The sequence below is a fragment of the Oryzias latipes genome, chromosome 20 (genome assembly GCF_053564925.1).
Source record: "Oryzias latipes strain Hd-rR chromosome 20, Olatipes_Hd-rR_3.1".
In the NCBI taxonomy this organism is placed as follows: domain Eukaryota; kingdom Metazoa; phylum Chordata; class Actinopteri; order Beloniformes; family Adrianichthyidae; genus Oryzias; species Oryzias latipes.
Genome location: NC_136256.1, coordinates 20853158 through 20869681, shown reverse-complemented (window position 1 = coordinate 20869681; position 16524 = coordinate 20853158). Strand labels below are relative to the sequence as shown.

The following is a 16524-nucleotide window of genomic DNA, read 5'->3' as shown; positions in this document are numbered from 1 at the left end:
TGGATATCCCATTCAAAATCTGGCTGTCATTGTAAAGTTACCTTAAAACCATTTAATGTCCCACTCGGATCAATTTTCAATCTATTGAAAAAGCATTTCCAGTGGTCTTTTAATTATGGCTATACAGTTTGACGGCAAAATCTGTTTTTTTAGGACACAGTTTCTGCAGAGCGGCAGTAGTTTATTAGAAATGCGCCTCTGAGTTATGGGCCAAATCGTTGGCGCAGAGGAACCCCGCCCCCCTTTCCATCAAGCATCTATTTATGTAGCTTAGAGCCTCTCACAACCCCGAGCAATATCAGACCTTCCCAGCCGTACAGTTTGGAGCCACATGCCAGCACAGACAAGGAAATGAACACACATATGGATCTATTTGTCTGCAGGTGGAGGCATCAGCATGAAGCGGAGCAGGGAGCTTGTTGCTTGCTGTTGTAGCTTCTACGCCACAGCTACAAGCTTTTCCCAACAGCATTTTAATGTCTGCTCCTCATTCACAGCGATTTGAATAAAGAAATACGCAGAAATGGAATGGAATTTGTTTATACTTGACCTTCATCATGAGAAAAACACCAAAGACATGAGTGGGTCTTTAAAAAAAAAATTCTTCTCAGCATAAAAACAAACAAACCGATCGGTGCATGAAGGGTTTGATCACACATTTAAACTTGGGCTAAACTAGCATGCAGTGAACAGTAAAGAATGAAGAATGGGCAGTGCAAACTCGTCAAGTATGAGCCTAAATCTCAGGGGAGCATCTGGATTTCCACTCTACCAGCAAATCTGCTGGAGCACCATTCCCATATATACCTACGCACACTCACACAGGAATTCTTTTTTCTTTTTTTATCAGCATCGAAGCTGTTTTTCTTCCCTTCTTTACATCTCTTTTTTTCTCCCCCATATATCATATTTCATCTTTTCAACTCCTTTCACCGTTTTTCATTTCCTGCTTCCCGGAGAGTCAATTCCCTCCATCAGTCACACCGTTCACACAATAAAGCAGGATATTACCACCCAGGGAGGATAAACAATAAATTACAGCTGGCAAGGACAGCAGGAGGTCTTTCCCTATTTTTGCAGAATTGAAATTAGAAATCGCTCACAAAAGATTGAGCATAAGCAACAAACGCTTGTGACATGCATCACATAAATACAAATGAGATGGGAGAAATGTTTAACCAGAAGAAACAAATCCTGCAGAAAATGATGGACAACAGTGTCGAAAGCGAAAAGTGGATTTAGTGAGTGTTTTCAGAGTCTGTGAAATGCAGCATGCACTCAGAATAACTGCTCTTTTATTGGGTGTTTTTAATTCGAGTTTAATTAGCAGCAAAGGTCAGACTAATTTTAAACATTAGATTTAATTAAAATACAGTGTTGATACAAATTATTTACTGAAAGTGGGAGAACGATGTCAAAATGTGATTTCTCTGAAGTTTTCATAGCAGTCTGACAGCTTAAAATCCAAAGATGGATATTATTATATGAGGGCTGCTTATAAGAATGGAACTGCTGCAACTTTAACCATTACATTTCCTGTAATTGGATGTGTCACTTAATACATGTTTTCCTTCTTAGCTCTTTGGCTTCATAAGTCACCAGAATCCTACTTTAAAATGCATAATTGATGAACAAATGTGGTCCTTTCGACTGTCCTGAACGCTCCACAGATATATTTCAGTCCTATGGGTGATTGTGCAACTGATTCTTGCTGGTCCATCCTTCAAGTTAACACTGTTCTGCTCCATTGGAGGACAAAGGGGGTTATAAACCATGGCTTACCGAATGCTTTATCCTTCCCACTTGGCACAGAGCAGGCATAGTTTAAGATCTGCAGGTTGGGATGAAGGAAGATCTGCGTACGGCCGGATCAGGGCAACCGAATTAAGTAACATGTTGGCACAGCAGCTCCACAAACTCCTAAAACATGCTGTGGATGGTAGACGTCACTGGGCTGCGGGGGTGCATGCCAATGAGGAAGCCATGGCGCCCTTGGGCTTCCTTGAATTACACCATAGACCTTCACCAGCAGCATGTGAAGGACAGCACATTACAAGCGTTTTATGGCTTTCTACAGGCCTGTGAGTGATGGATCAGAGGCTCTCCATAGGAATTATTGGCTTGCTGTTCTTGTTTTTTTTTTTGTACTGTGGAAGATTGTAAATCATATTTATGGCTGATCATCCAACTTTTAATATGTTGAAGTGATTCATGTTCTCTGTGGTTATCCTGCACGGAAGGATCCTAACTCAGGAGGAAACTGTAAAAAAGAAATGATTATGTTTATTTTTCCTCCACTGTTGATGCCGATTACTGTTTTCAATGTTTGGTCACATGACTCATTCGGTATAGGAACAAAATCCCCCAATGAAAAGGAGGAAAACATCACCAGAGCAATCACAAACATTTCCGTTTAAAAATTGAGTTTTGCATTTCATGTTTGTGTCTTGTGCCCCTAACTCGCTACTAATTAAACTGGCCTTGCCCTATTTAATGCCCCAGAGGCATACAGGCTTAGGTCACACTGACCTTTTCTCCAAGGTTGCAGCAAAGCCTCCAATCGCCGTTTTTTTAAAGTCCTCGACCTTCAATCAGAAGCCTGGCCCAGTAAATATTGCTAATGTAGTTTTAAACCAGAAAGAGTTGGTTTTGTTATTGCTAACCAAGATATTGCAGGAATAGAAAAAAAAAAAGATCCAACAAATCAGAACACAGGAAGTTACATGATCCAATTGCAACAACACAAAGAGAAAACCCCTCATCAGACTCGACACGCCCGCTGAAGTGCTCAGGAAGCCATATATCCAATCGAGAGTGAGGACTCTTCTCTTGCCTCTTCCTCTGTTCCTCGTCTTTTTACCCATGTAAAATAACCCCCCACCCCCCATGTTTGAAGGAAAGACTAGCTTCTGTTCTCCGCGTCTTAGAGAATGAATTATCTCCATTTATTTAAGTATCTTCAGATATACCAAACCCAGATATGAAAAAACAACAACATCTATGATATTTTTTAAACCTGCTTATAGAGGGGAGTGCCAGTTTTTCCCAAATAGATATCTGAGGTTAGATGCAACACGTTCCCTTCCGCCCCATTTCCCAATTGCGATTTGATGACATATTTGACCAGGATGGGCTACAACCAAAGAGCTGAAAGGTTGATTACAACTGGGCTCAATTCAGAGCAATTGGTCAAAGGACCATCATTAGTCGGTCACTTCTATCCATAATGCAAGTCCCTGTAAAATGTGAAAACTAAAGACTAGAACTTAGGGGATAAATGTGATGGTGTCTGTGAGGGTGAATATTGTATTTTGAGTTTTGAGTAATAATATGAAAAAGGGGCAGAAAGCAAAGAAACCCAGATGTGACAGGACCAAAGAAATATCAGAAAAGAAAACAACAAGACAGGACCTACAGCCTGTGGTGACTGATCCAGGAATGGAACAGAGAAATTGCACTTGCTCAGCAACATCCCTCTTATATCTAACCTTCAGGGACCAGGACGGCTCTGTTGTCTCTACCTTCCCTCCTACACACTCTAGAGCTGCACCCAACCCAGTGAGCATGTCAGAGAAAATGGCAAGGAGGCAGAAAAATGAAGGCAGAACTGACAGACACATGTGGTTCTGCTCGTGACGTCTTTACAGCACAAAACCACTGTGTCTGTTGCTGTTTTTTGGATGTTTTTTTGCAGCTGGCAAGCTGCTTCTGGAACTCTCTTCTTGCCTGACAATGGATTTCAAGCTGCATAACAACAAAGCTGTGCTAGTGCCCCCCCATCCACTTCAGCTGACCTTTTGTTCTCTTCCCCTCTGACCCGTAAGACTCGGCCAGACAACCAAAGCAGACGAGGCAGAAGCCGACCAAGAGGCACATTGAGTATCATGAAGATACAGATACATGAGTTGATATGATTACTTAGGCAAGAAATAGAATAAGAAAAAGGAAACAGACATGACATGTTGGAGGACAACAAGTTAAAAGGTTGAAGGTAAAATTCAAATAAGCACATTGCGGATTCCTGCCCAAACGGCCTTTTCACATCTGCTGAAACCAATGCGAGTACAAAGAGTCTCTTGGTCCAAAACGCACTTAACGTCCTCTTTTAGCTACAATCACAATGTACGGGTAATGCTTTTCTACTTTTTGGCTGGACTTCAAAAAATACTAGACTTTTCTTTTTACCCACTCCAAGAAAATCTGTTGATAAAGTTTTTTATGTTTGTTTTCATTGAAAGTAATCCTTTCACAAAATATCCTAATATTAAAATATATTGAAATCAGAAATACAGCAGAATGTGGCTATAACATGGATTTTGAGTTTAAAAAGTGAAACAACTAAAGAAAAAACCATAAAGAGGATGTACCATCTAACAAAACAATCATCTAGAAAACATTTAGTCCCACTCCAATCATATTTTGATCTATTGTGAAGGGATTCCCAGTAATCTCTTAATTATGATTATCCCTCTTTTAACCCAAATCATAAAACCTGTGTTGTTTTCTAGGATTTAGGCTGAATCCAAATTCTTCCCCTACTCCTTCAGCTTCTCCCTACCTCTCCAATTGTGGGGGCATTTGGAGGGATGGGGTTGTCCGAAATAGTTGTTTTAAGGGCTAACCCTCGCGGCGGAGGGATGCCGAGTTTTCCGAATTGTGCTGTGATGCAGAAGATAGGACACATTTCATCATGTGGGTGTGCTCTGATGCACAGAAGTTTACATTTTAATGTAAATGCCTTTTTTTTTAGCATAGCCTTTTTAAAGTTATAAGACCGATGTTTTTATGTGTTTCCGAGCACTAGCAGCTCCACGCTAATGTAGCTGACCAGCGACTATTGATGACATCATCGAGTGGGAGTAACGTCCAAAACTGAAGACATTATTTTTCCATAACTCTCAGTTTGGAGGGCTTAATGTAGAGGTAGGAAGAAGCCATAGGGGAAGAGTTCGGATTCGGCCATAGTTTCTGCAGAGCGGCGGGAGATCATCAGAAACTACTGAGAAGATACTGAGTTGCGGGCAAGGCTGTAGCTGTGGAAGTAAGTCTCCCCTGATATCCCATCATCCCTTTGTTTACACTCTCTCCCGCTAGCTTACAGCCCCTTGCAACCCAAAGCTAACATTAGCGATGCAACAAAAAATGGCGAGCAATATCAGAGCTATCCAGCCGTACAGTCTTAAGCCAGATGGCAGCTCGGCTGAGGATTACGAAAATGTTTATCCATTTGTCTGCAAGTGGATGCATCAAAATGAAGAGGAGCAGAGAGACTTTGACCCTCCCATTTCAGTTTCTACATCACAATGGAGAGATTTTGGAGTCAGTATTTTTTCCGATCCATCACGATTGAATAAAAAAACATTCAGAAATGTAGTTTTAATCTTAAATTACTTCACATATGTCCTCCATCATGACAAAAATGCTAGAACATGTTAAACATAATAAAAACACAATTTTCATAGGATTGGGTCTTTAGAGGATCAGCAAAAATATCCAAACATTCACCACAGATTATGTCAATTAACATAAAACCTATTGAGCCAGCACTACCTAAACAATCTGTAAATTGACTGTAAAGTTGAGATATTCAATATACATTTTAAAGTGTTGTAATGCACTAACTATAATGATCATTTTTTTAAAGGAAACTCTGTTTTTTAAGCAAAAAACCTGCAAAATCTTTAAATGTTTAAGGTATGTCTTGTGATGAAAAATACATATGTTTACATTGTTCCAGATGCTATACTTTGTTGCACTATTAAGTTTCACCATATCCAATAACTGAAAGAGCACACTTACTGAGAAGCCCACATAAATCCCCTGCTGTTGGTATCTTCCAAAACTATGACTGCACATACATCCAACTGCAATGCCTTATCTGTAGCTTTTTTAACTGCAGGCACCCCTAAAGTCAATTAAAATGCAAATGTTCAAACGCATTTCTAAACACGACATGTTTTGACTGAGTTAAGACCAAAGGGCAACACTTTGGCTTTAGTCTGAGACAAATTTAAATTAAAGAAATTAACCGGAGCCAGGCCAGATTACCAGGTAACTGCTGGGTGGCTTGTTACCGTACATAATTCTAATCAACTCCAGACTGAAATAAACCAACTCTACACAGAAGTAAGCGTTAAGTCTGCTTCCAACTTTTTCTTTTTTAATGTTGTGGTTGGATTTAATATCCAATCACATCAACTGTGAATTGAAATAATCATTTAATGCTATATTTGAGATTGTGGTTATAGCTGCAGTCTTTTGAGTTGTCTGCCCCAAAACTGGGCATTTTCCAATCAGTCTTAGGCTAAATGTTTATTTGAAGAAAGACAACTATGAAGCTTAAATAAGGGCTTTAAAACAGCTCAAACAAATGTTATGTGTCATCTGGACAAATCTTTAATCATTCAATATATACACACAGTTTAGACTTCTAATATAAAGAAAGCAACAACTAAAAGACCCTGCTTTTGTCTGCAGTTCTTTACAAAGGAGCTATAGAACTACTAAAAAAAGTGTGGGTTGTGTAATCACATTTTCTCCTCAGCATTACACAAAACTGAAGGCATTGTGATTTATGCTGCATTATTCATCACATCGCCCGTTCACTTTGCTGTGCAGTAATCCATTTTCACGCCAACACTATAGCAAAGTGAATGAGCCTTTCTGATTCATTCAATAAAACCATCTTTAAGTAGGATGTCAGCACGTGTTCGCTGTAGGATTCAGTCGGATGCCCGGAGCCCTTTGGAAAGTGTAACCGCAGGTGACGGCTCCAGATGATAAATGATCTGTGCCGCTGGCGCCGTCAGAGAGAGCACAGCCGCCCCCTGTGTTTTGGGGATCAGTGCAGTCATGTGACCTTCTGCACTCGACGGACAAGAGGAAGAATAAAAGACAATGAAATAGTGGAATGATGGCATTGTTGTGACAACTTGCTGACAAGGCAGTGTCTTCTCACAAGTCCTAACCTTACAGTTTTGCCCAAAGGCCGTGCACCGCGGCTGCAGCCTGACGCACAAATGCAAACAGCAAAAGGTCACTTTCAACACAATCAAAGCTTTGAATTCTCCAAGTTGGTTTTTCAGGTGTCGTCTTTGTGAGAACCAAGCTTTGAGACTAAAATGCAGTTTGTTTGTTTTTTCCTGCAGCACCGTTGATGCTCTTGGATTGAGATTAGGATGAATCAGATTCACCACTGCCTCCAAAAGAAACAAAACAGAGATGGAGATCAGGAGACAGGAAGTGGGGAGGCATTGCTTGGGCCGTGCGGGGGGGGGGGACACGTATATATTTCAGTTAAACTGAAGAATGGAAAAAAATACCTGAAGTAAGTTAATAAAAACTATTATCTGTGCACAGAATTTTATTATAGATCGGTTCACTCTTTTTGGTGTTTTAGCATGTTTGTTTCTTTAATTAAATCATAGAAAATCTGGAGCAGACAAAACAAACGCTGTTGACAAAAAATCAGATTTTTGACGTAGAAAATAGGCTGTTTGTTATTTTTGTCTAAAAATGGCATAATCATAATTAAAAAAAAAAGAAATATTTTAAAATATATCAAAAGCTGACTCAAAGCAAATGCTCCACCAAGAAGAGGGCTCTAACAGATCGTTAACAGATCATGTAGGTCTAAGAGACCTTTTAGATCCCTCTTAGCAGTGAAAGATTTCAAGGGATTAAGAACAGTAAAGAAACGTTATCCTTATAGAGCCGGAACAATCGGCTACGGGTTCAGAGCAAAGTCATCATTAAACTTTCTATGAACATCAAAGCTGGCCACACATTGGGTTTTTGTGCCGCTTACCCCCATGCAGAACAAGTTAAAGCCCTTAATCAAAGACGTGATAAGTCATAAGGAGCTATAAGGGTATGGTCAGCATCTAGGGCCCACTTGTATTCCTGTACAGCAAACTTTGACCTTCTCAGTGTTAGAGGTGATGTGGTGATGTAGTGCACTGCTGCTGGAGACAAGGTGGTGGGAAAAAGCTGTAAATACATCATGGGAGGATTCCTCATATTCTGTTTCAAACCAAAGCTAAATCGTGGCAGAAATTATCTGCACGAATCTTTATTGTCGCACTGGAAAAATCCAAACAGCACATTCATGAATTTTTCATACAGGCTGCAATGCTTTTCTATGCAGGGGGTTGCCCACATTCACTTTGCTAAATCAAATATTTAGGAAAAGGGGGAACCTAGAGCGTGAGGGTTTTCTTCTATATTTAGCAGCTCTTCGCTGCAAGAAAAACCTGAGGTACTGTAGTCAGTCAGCAAGATGCCGCCCCAAAAAGACTTAAAATGTGCAAGAACAAATTTAACTGCTGAACTAACAGCTCAGCTATCAAACATGGAAAAAAAGATTTTGTAGCACGCAGATCCGTTCCATGGGGAACTGAACCAGCGCCTGGCTTTTCTTGTGGTGTGCATTAACGGGGCGTCACATTTCTAAGACTAAAAAGAACACATTCTGCTGATTTCTTTTGCTTGAGTAAGGCCTCTAGATTTGCACTGACAGCAGAAGATGGAAAATGTGGCGGTGCTGATCTACCAGAATCCATCCTCGGATCTGAAGGCTGCGAGAGCAAAGAAAAAAAAATGCAAAGAACAGCCTCCAAAAGTCAACAAATCCAGAGGGAACTGATGGAGAAAGAACCCTGCCACGAAGCGTGGCCGGCCACACTTCAGCTGCCTGCTGATCCGAGCAGCAAACATCCAAATGCATCAGTATCATTTGGACAAACCACTTTTAAAAAGAGTGTACGTGCATGTAGGGAAATGATCTGTTTAAAATTCTTTTGGTATCCTGGTGGAGATTTGCAAACATCTTCTCCAATGACTCCATGATGGAGAGCCATCCCAACACACAGCCTCTCTGGCTTTAAACCACTGTCTGCTGGCTCTTTCACACGCTGCCACATTTAGTAAATCCTTTTACTCAATCGCCTAATCCATCATCTTTAGTGGATTTTACAGCTAATCTGTCTTTCTAATAAAAATTATCCTTGTTATTTTTGTTTGTTCAAACAAAACTAAGTCCGCATGATAGTCTGGAAAATGGTGTAAAGCACTCAAAAAGTGAAAGCTACCAGTCAGTCAGTCAGTCAGTCAGTCAGAAAGGTTCATTGGCAGGGTTTCCTTAAACTCCTTTCAAGGCTGAGCTGTTAAGTCAACAACTGCTATTCTAGGTTGGGATTAGTCAGATTTACAAGATCAACCAAACAAATACAATTTGCAAAGGTCTTTCGAGGTGAGACCGGATCTGTTGGCACATTGATGATTGATATGCAGTGGAACATGCAGGGTATTGCAGGGGGCTTTACTGAACCCCCCTCTTCTTGCTGTAAAGAAACCGGCTGGTTTGAGAGGGTGAGCATGAATGAAGCATCTGGGCCATCAGTAGAGATAAATTATCTTTGATGAGCCACGTGAGTGACTCGGTTCCAACAACGAGCTGGAGGATTCAGTGTCACTTCTTCAAAACACCTTCAGCTTTTCAGCTGCTCTCCGTGACAGCATGCCACAGCGATCTGGCGCATGGCGCTAAAGCCACGCCCCCTTGATTTCAATCGAGAATATAACATTCTGGGTGCAAACATCTCCATTACAACAGCTGTTGCACAGCTTTGAATGCTCATCATTAACCCCTGTGTTCAAGATAATTAGCCACACTATTTTAATCTGATGGGCGTTTTGAAATGTATGTTTTGGTGAACAGTTGCATGTTTATTATTAATGTTTGAAAAATGAATCATATTTATGATAGAAGCCCATTTAAAAATATGCTGACTAGATTAAAAAAAACATTTCTCCCGTAAAACCTGAATGGTTTAGTGTAAATGTGTAAGCAGATGTGAAATCAAGTTTATTAGATAGAGTTCTCTGCTGTTTGGTATTAGAAAGGAGGAGAAATGCTTTTGCTATTTTTCTATCTTGCTTTTTTTCTGCACGATAAAGTTGATTTGCTGTACACTCACACAAAGATATAGGTTTGCTATTTTTACACCCTGGGGTATTTGTAATCATTTTTTTTTTTGCTTTTTATTTAAATGTAATTTAATCAGTACTTATCCAATATAGAGCTCCCATTTCAACAAATTTGGAATGTCTGAGTGAATACCACACATAATGTAAGATTCAATTATCTTAAATTCTATTTTCTCGTTCAACAAGTGATTTATTCAACTCTAAGTGTCTACTATGACAGCCACCACATTAGAAAACTGCTCATTTAAAAAAATCAAAGCCTTTTTAAGAAATGTGCATTCTGAAAGAGGAACTCTGAAATATGCAAAGTCTGACTGAGCATGTGCAGTCAACTGCTCAGTTTTGCCATGCTACAAGTCGAGTTCACAGCTTTTAAAGAAAGAATTTAAATGATTTATTGTTATATTATAAAACATGAACCTTTTTTTTTGCTCCACAAACTAATACTGGTTATCTGTGGATGTACTGGAAAACATTTGCGCCAGAAACTCTGAGCTCTAACCAAGTGCAGGTGCACATGTTGAAACTTTCAGGAAAAACTAAGATGTGAAACACAATGCACTTATTCTCACCACGCCAATATTTTGCACAGACCACAAGCGCAGGTGCGTGCGCCGTCACCAACCCCGATTCTCCACGCCAGCGCTGCACCAGCTCTCAACAGCTGCTCTTTTCCACTCCCTCTCTGCACTAAGAAAAACCAGCAACACGAAAGAGTAGAAACAAGCAAAACAAAGGCCTGAAAAACGAGCATTAGTGCAGCAGAGTTACGAAAAATAATTGGACGCAGAATGTTTGAATAAAAGCAAAAGGCATCCTTCTATCCACGCCTCCTCTCTCAGTAATGAGCAAACTCTGTTGCAGGCAACTCTTGTCAAAACCCGCTCTTCAGTGAGCTGTATCACAGTCACAATTTAGCTTATTATGTCTCATTACATAACACACAACCAGCTTAATTCTGCATCTAATGGCAAAGATAAAGCCTGGCGAAGCGCCGTGGGAGTCGAGGACGAGCCTAGAGACTGAACCCCATCGCTCCGCCTGTCAGGCTACGTTTTTAGTCACATCGCATTACTTTCCACAACTTCCGTGTGCGCTCGACTTTGTGCGCAACACTGATTCCACGGGGGTGAGGTCAAAAAAAATGTCTGGAGTCATCCATCTCGCTCAAGAGTGGGCTCCTGCGCCTCCAGAAAGCTCAACACAGATGGGACTGAAATGTGCAGCAAAGCACAGTAGAACAGCTGAAGGACAGAGGGGGAACAAGCATCTCTCTGAGGGGAGGATAAAGTTATCTGAACAGGTCACCTAGTTCACAAAAATGCCCTTAAATAACACAAACCTTTCACTTTGTGAGGAATGGTTAGTTTCTGCGGGGAAGAGGGTTGACAGCATGAAAAAAACACCATCTTAGTCTAAAGATCACTGCTTTCTCCCTCCGTTCTGTGTTTTGCAGTTATGTAAATGCCATTAACACTTCTACCTCAAGCAAATCTCCCTGACTAGCAAGTTATCTGAGCAAGAAAATCCGAATGTCCAGAAGGCATAGAGAGGAAGAATTCTTTTTGGCATAAACCAAAAAAATAAAAACTTGCCCACTATCACTCTAAAGGTACAAAAAGGGAAAGAATGAATAATGTAACTTGATACAAATGTCCCCGATGTCTCCTTTCAGCACATCTAAATACAGAGTTGGTGTGAGTCTGATTTGCTGAAATCCACCACAGCTTAGTCACTCAGAGAACAGACTCTCCTGTGCCGATGTTCTCCAGCACTGCAGGATGCATGCTGCTCCGCTGAAACAAAAACAAGCGGTGATATCAGACAGCAGGTCACTTCAGAGGCATAGGGAGGCCATAGCTCTGCTCACAGATGTAATTAGAGGAGAGTGTTCAACCTGTACAAGGAAAACCAGGGAACACTCAGGCAGAGGAATAAGAGGAATTTTCCTTTTTAAAAGAAATGAATTTCAAATTATCGTATTCCCCAATTAAAGACCCACTCCATTGCCTTTTTCTGATGATGGAGAAAATGAAGAAAATTGAGATTAAAACGAATTCTGAGTATTTCTTTATTCAAATTGTTGTGTATCAGGAGCATTTGAAAAAAGCTTGAAGCAGTGAAGTAGGTGCTACAACCCATAAGCCATTGCTCCATTCCAATGCATTCACGTGCAGACAGACAGATCCATGGACGCCTTTGTTTCCCATCTGAGCTGGGATCTGGCTCAAAACTGTGTGACTGGATAGCTCAGCCATGGATCATCGTTTTTATCGTACCGATAATGTTAGGTTGGGGCTATAAGCGGCTGTAAGGAAGTGGGAGAGTGTGTAAACAGATGGATGATGGGAAATGGGAGAGGCTTACTTTGCAATGACAGTCCCGCCTACAAGAGATGAATTTTCAAATTTTCTAAACTATGTTGTAGAAAACAACACAAGTTGTTTTTTCCATAATCATAATAACAAGACAACTAGGAACGCTTTCATTGGAGTGGGACTTTAAAGAATTTAGAATGCAAAGAAGATTCCTTTTCTTTAATTTTTATTTGACGTTTCACATTAAACTTTGTCCAAATGTCCCTAATAGATGCAAAACCTGATGACCGTTTTGGTAAAAATGTCCAACTTGTGCTCAGGGGTGTGACAATAACTCCATCACCGCCAGTTCTGTATATGGTGCGTGATTTGAACTATAATAAACGCATTCATCTTTGCTAATAATTTACTTTTTCTGCGAGTTCTGTGTTAAAACTTCCAGGGCTTCTGGGGGGATTTCCATTGTATTCATTTCCATTACAAGCTGCGTGCGTTCTTGAGTGTGCGTCGCGGCCGCCCGCCGGAGGATCGCTACTCTTGCTGCTTCATCACCGTGGTGATCAAAATCCCACACTGTCACACCTCTACTCCAGAGCGGTTTAATAAAGAATCAATCACCGTTCTTCTGGGAGGAAACCTATTATTACTGTTCTCCTTCACTCCGTAACACCGAACATGAACGCCACCCCCAACACACTTGTGCGCGCTCTCACTCACTCTCGCGCCGCAAGCGCTCCTTCCTCCTACACACGCAGCGCACTGACACACATTCACATTCTACAACACCTATATAGTTCGTACAGTAGTTAGATAGTACTGTTATTTGTTAATAAAGAATACTGCGTTAATTATTAATTGTATTCATTTGCGACGCGGCCCCTGGGGGATTTTGTGTTCACCGGGGGGGGGGGTTAACCGCCACACTACTTCTTCATCACCGCGGTTTTAAAAAATCCCACACCGTCACAGCTCTACTTGTGCTTTTCTGTTTAGTACAGAATGTCTGGATTTTTCCACAGGGTCACGTATTGGTCTTTATGTAACAACTATGTGTTTGATGAATAACAGTCCTGGTCTGCAGGTCAGCTCAGTACCCTGACAGTAAATCCGTGCTATTGCAACATGAGCATAAAAAAGGATTTAGCATCATGTTGCGGACGCAAGCAAGGCCTTCCCTGAAGAATACAGCAATTCCAGATGGCAGCATATGGCACCCCGAAACCTGTGTAAGCAGCTCAGCATGAATGCCGCTGTCACCGATGTGCATTCAAATCACAGCTTATATATCATGGTTCAGAAAACAGATTTTCTTCTCATATCTTTAAGCTGTACTGTTGTCACTAAAAAAGATTCTCTGGGAGGGATTTCTTAAACCCAAACACATTGGTGACCTTCTGCCACCTTATTGAATTAGTGCTGAAATATTTTGTCAACATATTTAGCATAGCTCAGTCTATGCCGCCAGCCTCTTTGGATGCATCCGGAGAATGTTGTAACAACACAATCGGTCTGAACATCATATCTCTTCCCTAACTATGTGTTTTGATAAATACTAGAATTTCAGCTCAAGACCCAGGAGGTAAGAAGGATTTGTTGGACAAACATGAACCCAAGAGCCTCAAGAAAAATATGTTCCATTTCTTTCCTGCGTAGCTGAAACAATAGCAGTCCTGCCATCAGAAAAAGCTCCCCTGGCATTTCCTCAGGAACCTTCCCACACTGTCAAAACATGGAACTGAAAAATAGCCACCAGTTATTAGCCAGTGAGCAACACCTACACTCAAGTTGTTGTTGTCTCTAGAACCAAACACACTCCTACACCAACCTAAGCGTTCTCCCACTCCATCGGTCCTACTTGTCTCTCAGTAACACACAATCGGTCACAGAGCGCTCACACATGGTTATATGGTTTCAGAACTGCGGTATTCAGAGCCACCAGCCCTGCAGGCTGCAGCCAAAAAGGTCACCTGCTGCCACGTGATACTACCAATGCAGGGAGGACGATGAACCCCTAAACCAGGACCGCTCTGTTTGTGTGTACCCTCAACATACATCTTAAAGAGGCAGAACCCCTCCATCAGAGGGCGTCTGTGTGCACGAGTGGCATCTGCTCACCAGGACCAACAATGTCACAAAAGTGAGCGAGCGAGCACAGATAGGGATACACTCGGGCCATGGCTGATCATCCTGAATCACAAATAAGATAAAGGGTTGAATGTAAAGCAGCTGTTTTGCTGTCTTTTCCCTGCTCTGTGTGCAGTGAGCTCACATTAAACACACTTCAGAGGAGGGACTGCGAGCAACTGTTCCTGCTAAATTTGTCCATAGAAAACACACCCCATGAGGCCATGCCAGCTCCTCTTAAGTGCAGACAAGACTGCTGTTCAGGCAATCTCTGGATTTAGGAGCTTCGCCTTCCATAAGACTCCGCCTTCTTTCCTCGTTTTTCCCAAACAGAGGCTCTGTCACTTTTGTAGTTGGGCATAATAATTTCAAAACACAAATAGGACAGAAGAGTGTCAGAAGGTTCTGCAATGCTGGCTTGTTAATGCAGAGGCTGTGGGTCTGTCAACAGCCAGCAGTGGTCCAATTACCTGATCTTGCATACAGAGAGTAGCAGCATCCGCCAGTGCATGCAAAGACTGCAATAGTCTAGACGCTGAATGGTTCCTGAAGGACTGTGCATAAACAACAAGCTTGAAGATTCAGAGATCCTAATGTACCAGAAAGCGTTGACATGAAAAGCGTATATTTGGTGGGGGAGGCGGTCATAGGTAGGCAATTAAGAACCAGGTCTGAGACAGCTGATGGCTGTGGTGGAGAAGAAGGAATCCCGTGGGATGGGATCCCTTCCAGGCTGCCTAGCAAGACCACTAATCAAAAGAACCCAGGGTGGATCATCCTGAGGCTGGTCTTCCCATAGCGACGGCTGCCTAGTTACAAATGGCCGAAACCCCCCCCCCCGTGATACTGTGGTACATCATCAATGACAAGGAAGTGCATCACTTATTGGTTGGTATGGAGCCAGTTTTACAGCCTGGCCATCATGGCAAACATGAACAAATATCACTGTATTGTACAGTGGTATTTGAAAAAAAACAAACAAAAAAAAACAATGACGGATGCTAAAGTATACCTATTCAGGTATTCAGTGCTTTTCTACCAATGGAATGTATACATATAATGACAAAGATTTTCTATTCTCCCTGTGATGAAACAGCGACATGTCCAGGGTGTACCCCCACCTTAGCCCAACCGATTTGGACTGTGGATAGATAGTTGGATAGGCTTTCTATTCTATTCTAAAGTTAAAGATGGAGCACTTACTTAAAAAAGCAGACTTTCTGTCTCATAGGACTACTTTCACTGGTTAATAAAACAAACAAAACAATCAATGAAAAGACTATGCTACCATTTGAGTCCTATTTCAACCTCAAATATAAATTCAAATGATAAAGTCTTTAAAAATTATGCTTGTTTTTCACCACTAAGCAAAACGTTCTGCTTCAAATTGGCCAACTGCAAACTAAAATGTCATATGACCTTCAAAAATTGAAACTTCGAGTTGTTAAATGAGCGCTACACAAAGTCATCATATTAAATTGTCAAGCTGGCATTTCATTTTGTCACAAAGTAAAACAAATTAATAAAAAAGTGTCTGTTTAAGCAGTTCTCTTATTCGTTAAGACATTTCAACAGATTTCAAAATGCTCAAACTGCCATGATGACTTGAACATGGACTTAACTTTATATCATTTATGTACAGAGAAACAGAAGGAATGCTCGACTGCGCCAAATAACTTCCCAATTCCTGAACCACCAACTCACTTTTACTTACATTTATTTGTTTCTAAGACGATCCTCAATGTAAACCCCTCCAAAAGAACTGTTCCTCTCTCCTGAGCTGCATCAAAATGAATGAAGAAGTTGTCTTCATCTTGGGCAGGGTCACGGGGGTCGCAGAAGCTAGTTCAAGTCAAATTTTCATCACAGGGAGGAAGGTGACATCATCAGATAAACCTCAAGGATAACACGAATTGGTGTTTGATGAAAACTAACTCAACACAAACGTGTGACCCATGAGCCACTGCTGTGCGGAACAGCATAATCTCACAATACAACCAGAACAGCTGATGTCATGTTACCATGGTTATCTGAGTATTTGCAAAACAAATCAAGGACATTTTTCCCCGTCTTATGCGTTTCCTCAAACATGTGA

General features: G+C 41.2%; 1 protein-coding gene across 2 annotated transcripts in view; it reads right to left on the bottom strand.

The window, feature by feature from the left end:
* Nucleotides 1-16524, bottom strand: part of slco5a1 (solute carrier organic anion transporter family member 5A1) — a 39141-nt gene that overhangs the window by 19565 nt on the left and 3052 nt on the right. The gene's annotated exons all lie outside the window — the stretch shown is intronic.